The following is a 16498-nucleotide window of genomic DNA, read 5'->3' as shown; positions in this document are numbered from 1 at the left end:
TTCCTGCTGGACATTGTGAATTTTATGTTGCTGTTTGCTGGAATTGATTTTATTATATTCCTTTAAATAGAACTGGATTTTTGTTCCAAAACACTGTTAAGTTATTTGGAATCACTTGAATCCTTTTGAGACTTGCTCTTAGGTATTGCTTAGTCAGAACGGGAGTATCCATTAGTCTAGGGCTAATTTAGTTTCACTACTAGTGTGATATCCTTCTGAGGATTCTACCCAACACCCTCTGTACTATGAAATCTTTTCTCTCTGGTTGTTGGGAACATAAACTTCCCAGCCCTGTGTAAGCTCTGGAAATAGTTCTTCCTTCATTTTTCCAGTGGTTCTTTTTTGGCCTTGGATAGTTTCTTCTGCACACGCCTATCAGTATTCAGTTGAAGAACCTTCAGCAAATCTCTGTAGCTGTCTTTCTGTGCAGCTTCCTCCATTCTTATGGCTTGATACCTAAATTCTAGCCACCTTGATTTCTACAACTTTGGGTTTCCTTTCCTCATGTCTGTGGGATCACCAGGCTCTGTTTGGGTTCCTTGTCCCAGTACTGCAGCCTGGAAATTGCTTTCAGGCAATCAGCGGGTGCAATTGTAGGGCTTTCTCTTCTTAGTCTTACGCTGCCATTATTTGCAGACCATTTTTTTTTTCATGTATTTTGTCTGGCTTTCTAGGTTTTTAATGTTGGAGTGTAAATCTGATTCTGTTAACTCTATCTTAGTTGGAGCTTAAAATCCTTATTATTGGCTTTTTCTTAATTAAATGGAAGAAATGCATGCTCTTTTGGCCTGTAGGCTTATGAGTGATCATTTCCTTTTGTTGCTAGTGCATAAGCAGAGAAGACCACTCTTGGAACCTGGACTGGGAAATAAAATTTCTCAGAGGTTTCAAACTGGTGGCCATATCCTGCTACGCTTGAAGATGGGCCTTGTTTAGAAATTAGGAAATTTCACATTCTGGGCTTCTTCATTGTTCATTTTGCTAAAGTCCCCACTATTCCCAATAGTGCTACCTAGCCTACTCTCCTTTTAAAAATGACCCCTCTGTGCCCTGTAGATATTTGACTGTTCTTCACATCCTGGCCCATAATGTGGCATACAATACCTTCACTTCCTGCTTCTGCCATACCTCTAGACTGCAGTTTCACCAGTGCCTTACCTCAAACTTGTTTTCTCTTCTTACATTAATCTTCTTAAAGACTTTTCATGTAGGTACTGTTATAGCACCTATGTGAGCACCTGCTGTGCTCTAAGTCAGAGGGTAAGTACCAAGGATACAAATGAATAATATAAAAATTAAAAAAATACATTAAAAGGGATAAATGCAATGATTGAGATATGCTCAGGGCACTTTGAGATGACACAGAATGGATGCCTATGCCTATTCCACTCTGAGCTAAGGGAAATCAAGGCTTCCTAGAGGGAGGACACCTGGACTTCCTAAGAGGATGAATAGGAGTTTGCCAGATGATAAAGGAAGGACTCCTCATATGTGATTCACTATCCATCCTCAGTAAATGCTTGTTGAATTGTGCCTGACTCTGGTATAATTTTTGTTACTTGGACTCCCTGCCTCAGTAACCCTCAAAACTCCTGGGACTGTTTTTCAGAGATTTTTTTTTTTACAGTCCTGAAGTTGAAAAATATATTAACAGAAGGAACCCAAGATTTATTTTGGTGAGTTTGAGGATTCAGCCCAGCAGTGTTAGAAAAAGCGGTGAAGAATAGAGATGCACCTGTATGAGCTTGCTAGGATGAAGTATCCTCCCAAACACTTAAAGAAATTGGAAATCCTTCTGTCACCCAACATTCAGCTCTTTTCAAATCTTTGCACATAATTGGAACACATGCCCAAGCTCACTGTCTATTAATATTACCACTTAATTATAAGCTTACTGCTGGGGGTTTCGGTTGTGTAATAAACCTGTCTCAAGTCAAGATTGTGCATTTATTACAGGATTTGATTTAGAAGTATGAAGGAGACCTTTCGTAGCTGTCAGAAAGATGTGATGAAGTGAAGAAATTCTATAGTGACATTCTCGTAAATGTTGTATTTAAAAAATACTTAAAATCAATCTTACTTTAAGAAAATGTATAAAATCTTTCAACTTAAAAATTTCTCACATTGTTTCAATATGTTAGGTTCACATTAAAGATGTGAATAGCACTGGAGGATTTTAATGTAGATGAGGAATTCCAGATCTCATTCTTATTTAATATATGGGGAATGAAATGCTTTCAGTTAGCAATTGGATCCTTCTTAGAAAGTATTATTTAGAACAAATGGAGTTCAGAGACCTTTTAAAAGAAGAAAGACCAAATCATTTTCGCTGATTCAGAAGCATAAAAATGGTTAGCTCTGAGGACCTGTATCTTTCTATGATGCAATTGAATTGACTGAGAATTTGATGAGGTTGGGACGACCCCAGTTGATCTCTGTCAGAATGAAACCAGAAGATTTAAGGGGTCTGCAATCAGAGAAATTTAATAATGTTTGACTAAAAATATTCATGTGATAAAGTAAGCAGTTACAAAGGTCTTCTGATGTCTCTAAATGATTAAAGAACAGATTTTAAGTCCAACACAGAATGAACGACAATAGCAATAATAGCCGCTATTTTGTGAAGGGTTTGCCCCAGTGCCAGGCATTGTGCTATACATTTTATATGCATTATCCCTTTTCATACCCACAGCTCTCCGAGGGGAGCATGTTACTTTGCAGCTAAAGACGTTTTAAAGACTCACAAAACTCGGCTCATCAGTGGTGGAGCTGGGATTTGCTTGTGACCACTATGCTCTCCTCTGCTCCCAGCTCACGTTTCACTACGCCAGGCACTATCCTAATGCTTTGTGTGTATTAACACTCTTCATTCTCACCACAACTGTGAGGTAGCTGCTCTTATCATTCCTACTTTTTAGATAAGAAAACCAAGCACAGAGAGTTTGAGTAACTTGCATAAGTCACACAGCTAATGAACAGTGAGATTGGGATCAGAACCCAGGCAGTCTGGTTCCAGAGTAAGCCCATGTGCTTTCTTCTACCCGATGTGACCTCTGAATCTGGAAGAGAGTCACGTGACCAGCGTTGTATTCTTTGTAAAGGGAAATGACACGATGATGCAGCCACTGGAAGAACTGCCAAGGCATTCCACTCAGTGGCTGGTAACAAACTGGAAATAACAGCGGCTTAAACAAAATAGATGGTTGTTGTTGAGTGGTGGTTTTGCCTGGCTCTTCCTCATTTCTGCATGTTTTGTGAGCAGAGGTACTGGCAGCTTTTGTCGTGGAGAGCCTTCTGCAAGATATCTGTTGCAAACAGCTTTGGAAGCTAGAGATAGTGTCTCCCCCTGGGGCAGAGGGAAGATTTGTTTGCTGGGCAGGTTAATAAAGATAAAGTCTCTTTACAACGTAAGGTTTGGACAGGTTTGTTCACAGCCAGTTACAAAAAATCGGGTGTCCTAATTTGGAGGTTCCTGAGCTGTGATGCAGTGCCACTGTGTGTACAGAATCTACGTGGGCTGCCCCTGGTTACCTCCGTGGTGCCGGGGGGGGGCGGTTGGCCAGGGTCGGGCAGAGGAAACTGCTGTGACCATGAGGCTCGAGCTGCCTGCTATGCTGGGAGGAATAGAATCCTTTGTCTCTGACCCAGGAGTCTCGTTTCTTCTGCCAGACTCCTTGAAACCATGGCAGGCTAACTTGTTATCTTGTGAGTGGGGTGAAATATTGGACTTTCCCAGTTCTTGACAGTTTTTTTTCTCTTTCTCACATATGAAAGAGGCTGGAGGTGGGCAGAAGAGAGTTGCTGTAGCAGCTGCAGGAAGCCAGGAGGCACCCCAGCGCCTTTAGCGTTTGCCTCCACCATCTCTAACATTTCCTAAGGCCACGAGCCGCCTTCTGGTGCCCAGGTAGTAAGCTGGAAGAGATGGCACCAGAGCTTTCCCAGATGTCTTACAAAGTGACCTCTGCTTATATCTCGGTAGCTACCCCGGCTGTGAGGAGGGCTGTGAAATGTGGCCGTTTGGCTGGGCACAGTTGCCCTCAGAATATAATTGGTGTTCCGTTACAAAGAAGAAAAGGAAATGGGTTTGGGCCAGGCCGTAAGCCATCTCAGCTGTGGTGAGGCAGACGTTGTCCTGGGTGTCAGCAGAATAGGGTTGTTGTGCGTGATGTTTTCCAGCATAAATAAATATTTGATTGCAATACCAAGTCCCTCTCTCCTTGCTTTGAAAAATGCAAAGTGGAGCGTATGAAGGCAAATCTTGTTATTGCATGCACATCCCAACTGCTAATGGAGACCCTCGTGTGCACGAAGCATTTGGCAGTTGAAACTGTGGGCTAACAACCAGTCGAAAGGAATCATTAGCCCCTGGAAGTGCCTTCGCACCAGTAATGACCCTTGTGAGCCATTAATCTGCAAGAGATGCCCCATCTCTAGGTCACTGCTTTATAAACTGAATACCAGTAAAGGCTGCCAGGGGCATGTTAATTATTTCTATGGATGGAGCCATTGCAGTTGGTCTGTGCAAGAAAGAGTTTGATGAGAAGATGAATTGGTTCAGTGAGACCGTGAGAAGCAAACTCCCTTAAACCGGAAGAGCTGAACCCCCAAGGGGCTCCAGACGGGTGGTCAGCACCTGTGTCCCCTAGGGGTACTTACTGCATGGCTCCTTTCCAAGGACCTGGAAGAAGGGTTTTATCTTTATTTGTTTTCTCTGCTATATGTAAGTGGCTCAGAAGAATTGTTCTTATGATGATAAAATGATGCTAAGATAATATTAAATGCAGTTATCACTATTAGGTCTCTAATATGTGTCACCCTTGCTGCTTTGCGTAAATTATCATATTTCATCGTCATGATATTCCCAAGAAGTTGGTGCTATTGTTTGCCTGATGTTATATCTCTGTGTATTAGATTTAAGAGAAGTTACGTAATTTGTCAAAATGTTCAGGCAAGCAAATATTGGGGGTGGGAGCTGAGATTCAAATATAAGTTCCTGTGACCCCGAGGTCTCAGATTTTAAGTGGCTGAGTGGCTCTTAGTGGCTATCAGTGTTGCAAAACAGAAGAGCCTTCAGTCAGTCCCTTCCTCCCTCCCTCCCTCCCTCCTTCCTCTATCCTTTCCTTCCTCCCTTCCCTCCCTCCCTCCCTTCCTTCGTTCTTTCCTCCCTCCCTCCCTCCCTTCCTTCCTTCTTTCCTACTTTCCTTTCTTCCTCCCTCTTTTACTCTCTTTGCTTCCTCCCTACCTTTCTTCTTTACTCCCTCCTTTTTAACTGCACAAACAATGAAAAAAAACTCTTAATACTATCAGTATCTTTTAATTTTTTTGCACCTGCCTTCCCAAGTCTGGCCCTATGTTTTTATAGTCCATTCAGTACATATTCACCTGGTGCTTACTCCATACTAGGTGCCGGCTAGATTGTTGTGGATGAGACCAATCTAGTCTAGTTATTATTGAGCAGGCATGACATTTTGTATTCTGTTTCGCTTGCATAACATTATACAAAAAACCATTTCCATGTCACTGTGCTGTTTTCAAAATGCTCATTTTTAGTGTCCTCATAATATTCTATCATATTGATGTACCATAATTACCTTACATATTACATTACTATTGAGCAATTAGGTTGTCTCCAGTTATTTGCTATTACAGATAACAATCATCTTTAATTCTTTTCTAAAAAGAAAATAACACAAATGCGGATGATCCTGAAAGGATTATGTTTGTGCCTATAGTTTTATTCTTATGTTAATTTTTCATAGGAAATATTCCCTAGAGTTCAACTACTGGGCAAGAGGGAAAGTCCATTTCTGTGGCTTTGCAGAAGTGTTAATAGTTAAGCATTGCTATGTGCAGACACCCAGCAGGTACTTTTGCACATGTTACATAATTTTCACAACAAACTTGAAAGGCAGGTTAAATCACTCTTATTTTATACAGGAAGAAAGTGAGTCATAGAGATGGAAAATAGTTATCCTACAGTCATGATGGAAGAGGAATCTAAGCTGGAGTTCATAGGCTAAAGTCAGTGTGACTAACACGGTATCCAACCCACGTCTGCTTCTGAGAGCCACTCACTCATCTTTCTTCATGAGCCAAGGGTAGAGCCTCTTCAGAACTCTGAAGTTGAGAAGCAAGGAAGAACATCTACCTCATAGTTTTTTTTTTTAAATTTAATTTAATTTATTTTTTTATACAGCAGGTTCTTATTAGTCATCAACTTTATACATATCAGTGTGTACATGTCAATCCCAATCTCCCAATTCATTACACCAACACCACCCGCAATGCCACTTTCCCCCCTTGGTGTCCATACGTTTGTTCTCTGCATCTCTGTCTCTATTTCTGCCCTGCAAACCGGTTCATCTGTACCATTTTTCTAGGCTCCACATATATGTGGTAATATATGATATTTGTTTTTTTCTTTCTGACTCACTTCACTCTGTATGACAGTCTCTAGATCCATCCACGTCTCTACAAATGACCCAATTTCATTCCTTTTTATGGCTGAGTAGTATTCCATTGTATATATGTACCACATCTTCTTTATCCATTTGTCTGTTGATGGGCATTTAGGTTGCTTCCGTGTCCTGGCTACTGTAAATAGTGCTGCAGTGAACATAGGGGTGCATGTGTTTCTTGAATTATGGTTTTCTTTGGGTATATGCCGAGTAGTGGGATTGCTGGGTCATATGGTAATTCAATTTTTAGTTGTTTTTTTAAATTAATTAATTTATTTTTGCTGTGTTGGGTCTTTGTTTCTGTGTGAGGGCTTTCTCTAGTTGTGGCAAGCGGGGGCCACTCTTCATCGTGATGCGTGGGCCTCTCACTATTGCGGCCTCTCTTGTTGCGGAGCACAGGCTCCAGACGTGCAGGCTCAGTAGTTGTGGCTCACGGGCCTAGTTGCTCTGCGGCATGTGGGATCCTCCCAGACCAGGGCTCGAACCCGTGTCCCCTGCATTAGCAGGCAGATTCTCAACCACTGCACCACCAGGGAAGCCCTATTTTTAGTTTTTTAAGGAACCTCCATACTGTTCTCCATAGTGGCTGTATCAATTTACATTCCCATCAACAGTGCAAGAGGGGCCCCTTTTCTCCACACCCTCTCTGGCATTTGTTGTTTGTAGATTTTCTGATGATGCCCATTCTAACTGGTGTGAGGTGATACCTCATTGTAGTTTTGATTTGCATTTCTCTAATAATTAGTGATGTTGAGCAGCTTTTCATGTGCTTCTTGGCCATCTGTATGTCTTCCTTGGAGAAATGTCTACTTAGGACTTTTGCCCATTTTTGGATTGGACTGTTTGTTTTTTTTAATATTGAGCTGCATAAGCTGTTTATATATTTTGGAGATTAATCCTTTGTCCTTTGATTCATTTGCAAATATTTTCTCCCATTCTGAGGGTTGTCTTTTCATCTTGTTTGTAGTTTCCTTTTATTTGCAAAAGCTTTTAAGTTTCATTAGATCCCATTTGTTTATTTTTGTTTTTATTTCCATTACTCTAGGAGGTGGATCAAAAAAGATCTTGCTGTGATTTATTTCAAAGAGTGTTCTTCCTCTGTTTTCCTCTAAGAGTTTTATAGTGTCTGGTCTTACATTTAGGTCTTTAATCCATTTTGAGTTTATTTTTGTGTATGGTGTTAGGGAGTGTTCTGATTTCATTCTTTTACATGTAGCTGTCCAGTTTTCCCAACACCACTTATTGAAGAGACTGTCCTTTCTCCATTGAATATCCTTGCGTCCTTTGTCATAGATTAGTTGACCATAGGTGCATGGGTTTATCTCTGGACTTTCTATCCTGTTCCATTGATCTATATTTCTGTTTTTTTGTCAGTACCATATTGTCTTGGTTACTGTAGCTGAAGTCTGGCAGCCTGATTCCTCCAGCTCCGTTTTTTTTCCCTCAAGACTGCTTTGGCTATTCGGGGTCTTTTGTGTCTCCATAGAAATTTTAAGATTTTTTGTTCTAGTTCTGTAAAAAATGCCATTGGTAATTTGATAGGGATTGCATTGAATCTGTAGATTGCTTTGGGTAGTATAGTCATTTTCACAATATTGATTCTTCCAATCCAAGAACATGGTATATCTCTCCATCTGTTTGCATCATCTTTAATTTCTTTCATCAGTGTCTTATAGATTTCTGCATACAGGTCTTTTGTCTCCCCAGGTAGGTTTATTCCTAGGTATTTTATTCTTCTTGTTGCAATGGTAAGTGGGAGTGTTTCCTTAATTTCTCTTTCAGATTTTTCATCATTAGTGTATAGGAATGCAAGAGATTTCTGTGCATGAATTTGGTATCCTGCTACTTTACCAAATGCATTGATTAGCTCTAGTAGTTTTCTGGTGGCATCTTTAGGATTCTCTATGTATACTATCATGTCATCTGCAAACAGTGGCAGCTTTACTTCTTCTTTTCCAATTTGTATTCCTTTAATTTCTTTTTCTTCTCTGATTGCTGTGGCTAGGACTTCCAAAACTATGTTGAATAACAGTGGTGAGAGTGGACATCCTTGTCTTGTTCCTGATCTTAGAGGAAATGCTTTCAGTTTTTCACCATTGAGAATGATGTTTGCTGTGGGTTTGTCGTATATGGCCTTTATTATGTTGAGGTAGGTTCCCTCTATGCCCCCTTTCTGGAGAGTTTTTATCATAAATGGGTGTTGAATTTTGTCAAAAGCTTTTTCTGCATCTATTGAGATGATCATATGGTTTTTATTCTTCAGTTTGTTAATATGGTGTATCACATTGATTGATTTGCGTATATTGAAGAATCCTTGCATTCCTGGGATAAACCCCACTTGATCATGGTGTATGATCCTTTTAATGTGCTGTTGGATTCTGTTTGCTAGTATTTTGTTGAGGATTTTTGCATCTATATTCATCAGTGATATTTGTCTGTAATTTTCTTTTTTTGTAGTATGTTTATCTGGTTTTGGTGTCAGGGTGATGGTGGCCTCACGGAATGAGTTTGGGAGTGTTCCTTCCTCTGCAGTTTTTTGGGAGAGTTTGAGAAGGATGGGTGTTAGCTCTTCTCTAGATGTTCAATAGAATTCACCAGTGAAGCTGTGTGGTCCTGGACTTTTGTTTGTGGAAAATTTTTAATCACAGTTTCAACTTCATTACTTGTGATTGACCTGTTCATATTTTCTATTGCTTCCTGGTTCAGTCTTGGAAAGTTATACTTTTCTAAGAATTTGTCCATTTCTTCCAGGTTGTCCATTTTATTGGCATAGAGTTGCTTGTAGTAGTCTCTCAGGATGCTTTGTGTTTCTGCAGTATCTGTTGTAACTTCTCCTTTTTCATTTCTAATTTTAATGATTTGAGTCCTCTCCCTCTTTTTCTTGATGAGTCTGGCTAATGGTTTATCAATTTTGTTTATCTTCTCAAAGAACCAGCTTTTAGTTTTATTGTTCTTTGCTATTGTTTTCTTTGTTTCTTTTTTATTTATTTCTCTTCTGGTCTTTATGATTTCTTTCCTTCTGCTAACTTTGGGTTTTGTTTGTTCTTCTCTCTCTAGTTCCTTTAGGTGGAACGTTAGATTGTTTATTTGAGATTTTTCTTCTTTCTTGAGGTAGACTTGTCTAGCTATAAACTTCCCTCTTAGAACTGCTTTTGCTGCATCCCATAGGTTTTGGATCCTCGTATTTTCATTGTCATTTGTCTCTAGGTATATTTTGATTTCCTCTTTGATTTCTTCAGTGATCTCTTGGTTATTTAGTAACGTATTGTTTAGCCTCCATGTGTTTGTGATTTTTATGTTTTTTTCAGTGTAATTGATTTGTAATCTCATAGTGTTGTGGTAATAAAAGATGCTTGATATGATTTCAATTTTCTTAAATTTACTGACGCTTGATTTTTGGCCCAAGTTGTGATCTATCCTGGAGAATGTTCCGTGTGCACTTTAGAAGAAAGTGTAATCTGCTGGTTTTGGATGGAATGTCCTATAAATTTCAATTCAATCTATCTGGTCTATTGTGTCATTTAAAGCTTGTGTTTCCTTATTAATTTTCTGTTTGGATGATCTGTCCATTGGTGTAAGTGTGGTGTTAAAGTCCCCCACTATTATTTTGTTACTGTCGATTTCCTCTTTTATAGCTGTTAGCAGTTGCCTTATGTATTGAGGTGCTCCTATGTTGGGTGCATATATATTTATAATTGTTATATCTTCTTGTTGGATTGATCCCTTGATCATTATGTAGTGTCCTTCCTTGTCTCTTGTAACATTCTTTATTTTAAAGTCTATTTTATCTGATATAAGTATTGCCACTGCAACTTTCTTTTGATTTCCATTTGCATGGAATATCTTTTTCCATCCCCTCACTTTCAGTCTGTATGTGTCCCTAGGTCTGAAGTGGGTCTCTTGTAGACAGCATATATATGGGTCTTGTTTTTTTATCCATTCAGTGAGCCTGTGTCATTTGGTTGGAGCATTTAATCCATTCACGTTTAATGTAATTATCGCTATGTATGTTCCTATTACCATTTTCTGAATTGTTTTGAGTTTGTTTTTGGAGGTCCTTTTCTTCTCTTGTGTTTCCCACTTATAGAAGTTCCTTTAGCATTTGTTGTTGAGCAGGTTTGGTGGTGCTGTGGTCTCTTAGCTTTTACTTGTCTGTAAAGCTTTCGATTTCTCCATCGAATCTGAATGAGATCCTTGCCGGGTAGAGTAATCTTGGTTGTAGGTTCTTCCCTTTCGTCACTTTAAATATATCATGCCACTCCCTTGTGGCTTGTAGAGTTTCTGCTGAGAAATCAGCTGTTAACCTTATGGGAGTTCCCTTGTATGTTATTTGTCTTTTTTCCATTGCTGCTTTCAGTAATTTTTCTTTGTCTTTGATTTTTGCCAATTTGATTACTGTGTGTCTTGGCAGGCTTCTCCTTGGGTTTATCCTGTATGGGACTCTCTGTGCTTCCTGGACTTGGGTGGCTATTTCCTTTCCCATGTTAGGGAAGTTTTCGACTATAATCTCTTCAAATATTTTCTTCAGTCCTTTTTCTCTCTCTTCTCCTTCTGGGACCCCTATAATGTGAATGTTGTTGCATTTAATGTTGTCCCAGAGGTCCTTAGGCTGTCTTCATTTCTTTTCATTCTTTTTTCTTTATTCTGTTCCGCAGCAGTGAATTCCACCATTCTGTCTTCCAGGTCACTTATCTGTTCTTCTGCCTCAGTTATTCTGCTATTGATTCCTTCTAGTGTATTTTTCATTTCAGTTATTGTATTGTTCATTGTTTGTTTGTTCTTTAATTCTTCTAGTTCGTTGTTAAACATTTCTTGCATCTTCTCGATCTTTGCCTCCATTTCTTTTTCTGAGGTCCTGGAACATCTTCATTATCATTATTCTGAATTCTTTTTATGGAAGTTTTCCTATCTCCACTTCATTTAGTTGTTTTTCTGGGGGTTTATCTTGTTCCTTCATACGGTACAATGTCCTTTTGTCTTTTCAGTTTGTCTATCTTTCTGTGAATGTGGTTTTCGTTCCACAGGCTGCAGGATTGTAGTTCTTCTTGCTTTTGCTGTCTGCCCTCTGGTGGATGAGGCTATCTAAGAGGCTTGTGCAAGTTTCCTGATGGGAGGGACTGGTGGTGGGTAGAGCTGGCTGTGGGAAGAGCTCAGTAAAACTTTAATCCACTTGTCTGCTGATGCATGGGGCTGGGTTCCCTCCCTGTTGGTTGTTTGGCCGGAGGCAACCCAATACCAGGAGCCTACCTGGGCTCTTTGGTGGGGCTGATGGCGGACTCTGGGAGGGCTCACGCCAAGGAGTACTTCCCAGAACTTCTGCTGACAGTGTCCTTGTCCTCACGGTGAGACATAGCCACCCCCCCACCTCTGCAGGAGACCCTCCAACACTAGCAGGTAGGTCTGGTTAAGTCTCTTGTGGGGTCACTACTCCTTCCCCCGGGTCCCGATGTGCACACTACTTTGTGTGTGCCCTCCAAGAGTGGAATCTCTGTTTCCCCCAGTCCTGTCGAAGTCCTGTAATCAAATCCTGCTAGCCTTTAAAGTCTGATTCTCTAGGAATTCCTCCTCCTGTTGCTGGACCCCAGGTTTGGAAGCCTGACGTGGGGCTCAGGACCTTCACTCCAGTGGGTGGACTTCTGTGGTATAAGTGTTCTCCAGTTTGTGAGTCACCCACCCAGCAGTTATGGGATTTGATTTTATTGTGATTGCGCCCCTCCTACTGTCTCATTGTGGCTTCTCCTTTGAATTTGGATGTGGGGTATCTTTTTTGGTGAGTTTCAGCGTCTTCCTGTCGATGATTGTTCAGCAGTTAGTTGTGGTTCCGGTGCTCTCGCAAGAGGGAGTGCGAGCACGTCCTTCTAGTCCGCCATCTTGAACCAATCTCCTATCTTTTAGTTTTTTCTAACTGTATATCAACCAGCTCAGGTGTTCTGTGGTTGAACCAGTGCAAAGGTTATAGGGGTTAATCTGTGAATGGACATTGTAAACACATTTCATTTGTCATCGTCATCATCACCACCACCATCATCATCGTCCACATGCTGTAAGGTTCAGACTCAGCCTCTTCTACCCAGAGTTCCATTTCTTAGGTCATTTCACTGAACATCGTGAAACCAGATACTTTGGGAACAGATTTGATGGAGTTATCAAGGGATAACACATTTGCCCAGACTGATCTCTGCCTCTTTCCTTCTTTTCTTCCTTCTTTCCTTCCTCCCTTCTTTTGTTCTCTTTCTCATCTCCTTCCTTCCTTCCTTCCTTCTTTCCTCCCTCCCTCCCTCCCTTCCTTCCTTCGCTCTCTCTCCTTTCTTATTAAATGCTTTCTTTGGTTAAACACTATTCTAAGTACTTTACCTGTACTAAAATCCTTTATCGCTCACAACAACCCTATAAGGTGGGTACAGTTTTAATCCCCACTTTAAAGATGAGAAAACAAAGGTACTGAGAGGTTAGATCTAGCAGAGGCAATTTTACCCTGAAACTAATGAAGCTTAAGCCTCAAGGCTCATCTCGTGCCTGGGCCACTGTGATTCTGGGAGTTGCTGTGAGTTTATAGAATGTTCTAGGGAGAACGGGATGTTGGGGTGCAACCAGGAGGCATTTCTGATATTGCTAGAGAGAGCTTAGAAGAAACGGTCATGAATCTCTAAGTCTGCAGTAAATTGTTATCTCTTTCCTCAGTCAAGGTAAATGCTCATTTTTGTCACCAATTTTGTGTTTGCAACGTTGTCTTCTTTTTCATGAAAAGGTCCCCAATTGAATACATTTCAGGCTTCCACAAAATTTCTGTCCTCTCCTGGAGTCTGGTTGTGCCTAACTAGCATCACCAGTCTCATTTGCTTCACCTGTAAAATGGGGACAAAAGTAAGACCTACCTCACAGGTTGCTGTGAACATGCAGTACATGGGAAGCCTTTGGAAGATACTCGGCATTCGAGAAACAGTCACTTTCGTCCTTTGCTCAGTGTTGTAAGACAACTTCCTCACACATGGCTGAGCTTGGCCAGGTTGCTAGGAAAATCTTCTACGGGTTTTAGACATTCTCACTTTTAGCTAAAAAAAAAAAAGGAAGAAAGAGCTTTAATTAGTTAATTAATATGTTGCATCATTGATTCACTACGTATTTATTGAGCATCTTGTGGGCCGGACACGCTGCTATGTCCTGGGGTGAGTGATAAGGGACATGTCCCCACACAAATGTCGAGTGCTCTATTTTGGAGGGGTGTTATGAACAGCTTCCCTGTCTGGGTCATTTGGCTAATGCATCTTGATGTGTTGCTGGGGGTTGGGTCTGGTGACTCTGAACAGTGCTAGCAGTTAACTTCAGGGACCAATTGGGGAGAGGGGAACGCCCTGAGGTTCTTTGGTACCGAATGTTCAGAATATCTCCGATTGACATTTAAGTTTTCTTTTGACCAGATTAATGAAACCTCCTTTCCGACCAAATAAGCATGAATCTGACATAATTACAGCACAGATGTTTTCAGTATTAACTCTTCGGTGGTCAAAGCTGTCAGTGTGCTAGGGTGGAAAAGCCAAACTCACATTTCTCTCACCTGTCAGAGGAAATGTTCTTGGAAACACAGCCCCATTAAAATGCATGGCCCCGGCCAGAAGGTTGCTAAGTCTAATGGTTGTGCTGACATCGGGCATATTTGTCCCAGCATCTCAAATTTCTCAATGGAGAGCCCCAAAGAAGTCATTTTACTCTGCTGTTTGTGGTAATAACATGAGGGTCTCAAACTCTGAGCTGAATTTCCCTTGGCGTTTCAAAAAATCTACAAGCTTGAAAATATCTGCCAAAGTAAGACAGTAAAATGATTTTTATTTTTATTATTATTATTAGTTTTTGCCATTCTCAGGAACAGTTTGGGGAACAGCCTGACCAGGATTCCCAAGGGCTGTTTGGCTGGGTTTCAGCTTTTATCTGTGAGTTCAGGAAAGCACAGGTAGGCATAGCCAGGAGCCTGGCAGTGCAGTTTGGTGCCTGGTAATTTAGCTGTAGCTTACCATCCACTTGTATGTTTGTGGAATCTCGTTTAAGTGAACTTTTGAAGTGGTGCTAGATGAGCAGCACTCTCATCTACCTTGAGTCAGAGGGGCGGCCCCTCAGAGGTCAAGGGTCACTAGTTGGGGAGTTGTTTGAGGGTTCTGGGTAACATGGGATGTGAAGAAAAATAACTATATTTGAGATTTTTCTAAAGTAAGATTTGAGAAGTGGTGAAAAGATCAGACTCCTGAATCCCATAGGCCAAGGGCCATGTGTCGGATCTGACATTTGCAGCCACGTGGCCTTATACATGGCCTGGGTCTTTGTTTCTCCTTTGTACAGAGTAGTTGTAACGATCAGATTAGTTGGAAGGAACTTAAAACTCTGGGGGGCAGAGAGAAAGCCTTCACAAATGTATTGTTGAGTGGATGAATGAAAAAGATGAAAGCAGAAAGAAAGGAAGGAAGGAAGGAAGGGAACAGTCCCTTGGATACCTTTCACCAAATTGCATTGAGGACACTAGAAATGAATTACATTCAGTGACTTGTACTTTCAGGATTGGCTACATAATTGGGGGGCCCAGTACCAAATGAAAATGTGGAGCCCCAGGTTAAAAAATTATTAAGTATTTCAAGATGGCAACAGTTGAGCATTAAGCCCAGGGCAGGGCTCTTCCGTGTGGGGGGCCCTTCTGAGCCCCGGCTCATGGGTGACAGTATGGGTCACATGTCAGTGAAGCCAGCTCTGCTTATATGTTAAGGAGTTTCATTCATTGGTACATCCACTTTACAGGTATTTCCTAAACACCTTCGTAATCAGTGTAAAGACCTCCAAACAACCGGTGTAATTAAAATCTTCAGAATACCTGGTTTTCTGCTTTCATTTTAGGAGATCGCTTTCGAAAAATAACAGTTTGTTTTTACCTACACTTATGACATGGTTGGAGGGGAAAAAGAATTCACAGTGTTATGAATTCCTGTGCTTTCTTTTAAAAATTTTTATTGGCGTATAGTTGATTTACAATGTGTTACTTTCTGCTGTACAGCCAAGCGAGTCAGTTATACATATACATATATCCACTCTTTTTTAGATTCTATTCCCATATAGGTCATTACAGAGTATTGAGTAGAGTTCACTGTGCTATACAGTAGGTCCTTATTAGTTATCTGTTTTATATTTGGTAACATGTATATGCCAATCCCAACCTCCCAGTTTATCCCTCCCTTCCTTTCCCCCCTGGTAACCATAAGATTGTTTTCTACATCTGTGACTCTATTTCTGTTTTGTAGATAAGTTCATTTGCACCGTTTTTTTAAGATTCCACATATAAGTGATATCAACCTACACTTTCTTTTCATTTTCCCATATTACATAGTTTGGAAATGATTTCCAGTTTTCTTGCTAAATAGTGCATTATCAGCCTTGTAAAGGAGATAGCATTCGCCTGTGTTTATTCAAGGTGTAGCACGCCTGCTATAAGTTTCATTAATCTACAAGCCCTGAAGTAGGGGAGCTAAGGATATCTAATGACAAGAGGTTAAATTGGGACAGATGCTAACTCTTTGTTCTTCTAATGATCATTTTCCCAGTGTGAGTTGCTCCCATTTTCAAAAGAACAAGGACATTTTTTTTTTTTTCCTGCTTTTCCAGCAGCCTGATCTGTAGCAAGATGTCTCAGCTACATGGTTAAGGCTGGTGCTAATGAGGCCAAGGTCGTGAGCTTGATCCCTATCTAGGGCAGTCAGTTAACCTCAAAAGGAAACGCAGGCTACACCTTCCACCCTAGGCAGCGAGGTCACAATTCCTGACACAGGGAACATGTGGGAGCATGTGGCTGAAATGACAAACTGGTCAGCTTGCAAGAGTAGCAGATGTGTGGCTTACGTGCTGTGACCCTTCTTTCCCAAGCCTTTGGCAGACCTCACTAATTGACTGCACGATCTTTAATGCTGAGCTCAGACAGAACCTCAGAATCCTTCTCACACAGTGATCTAGATCAGGGATCAGCAAATTATGGCTTGTGGGGCTAAATCTGGCCCCCCATTTTTTTT

This window comes from Lipotes vexillifer, unplaced genomic scaffold, assembly GCF_000442215.2.
Source record: "Lipotes vexillifer unplaced genomic scaffold, Lipotes_vexillifer_v1.1 scaffold417, whole genome shotgun sequence".
Taxonomy (NCBI): domain Eukaryota; kingdom Metazoa; phylum Chordata; class Mammalia; order Artiodactyla; family Lipotidae; genus Lipotes; species Lipotes vexillifer.
The sequence above is the reverse complement of the archived record's forward strand: the minus strand, read 5'-3'. Positions refer to the sequence as shown.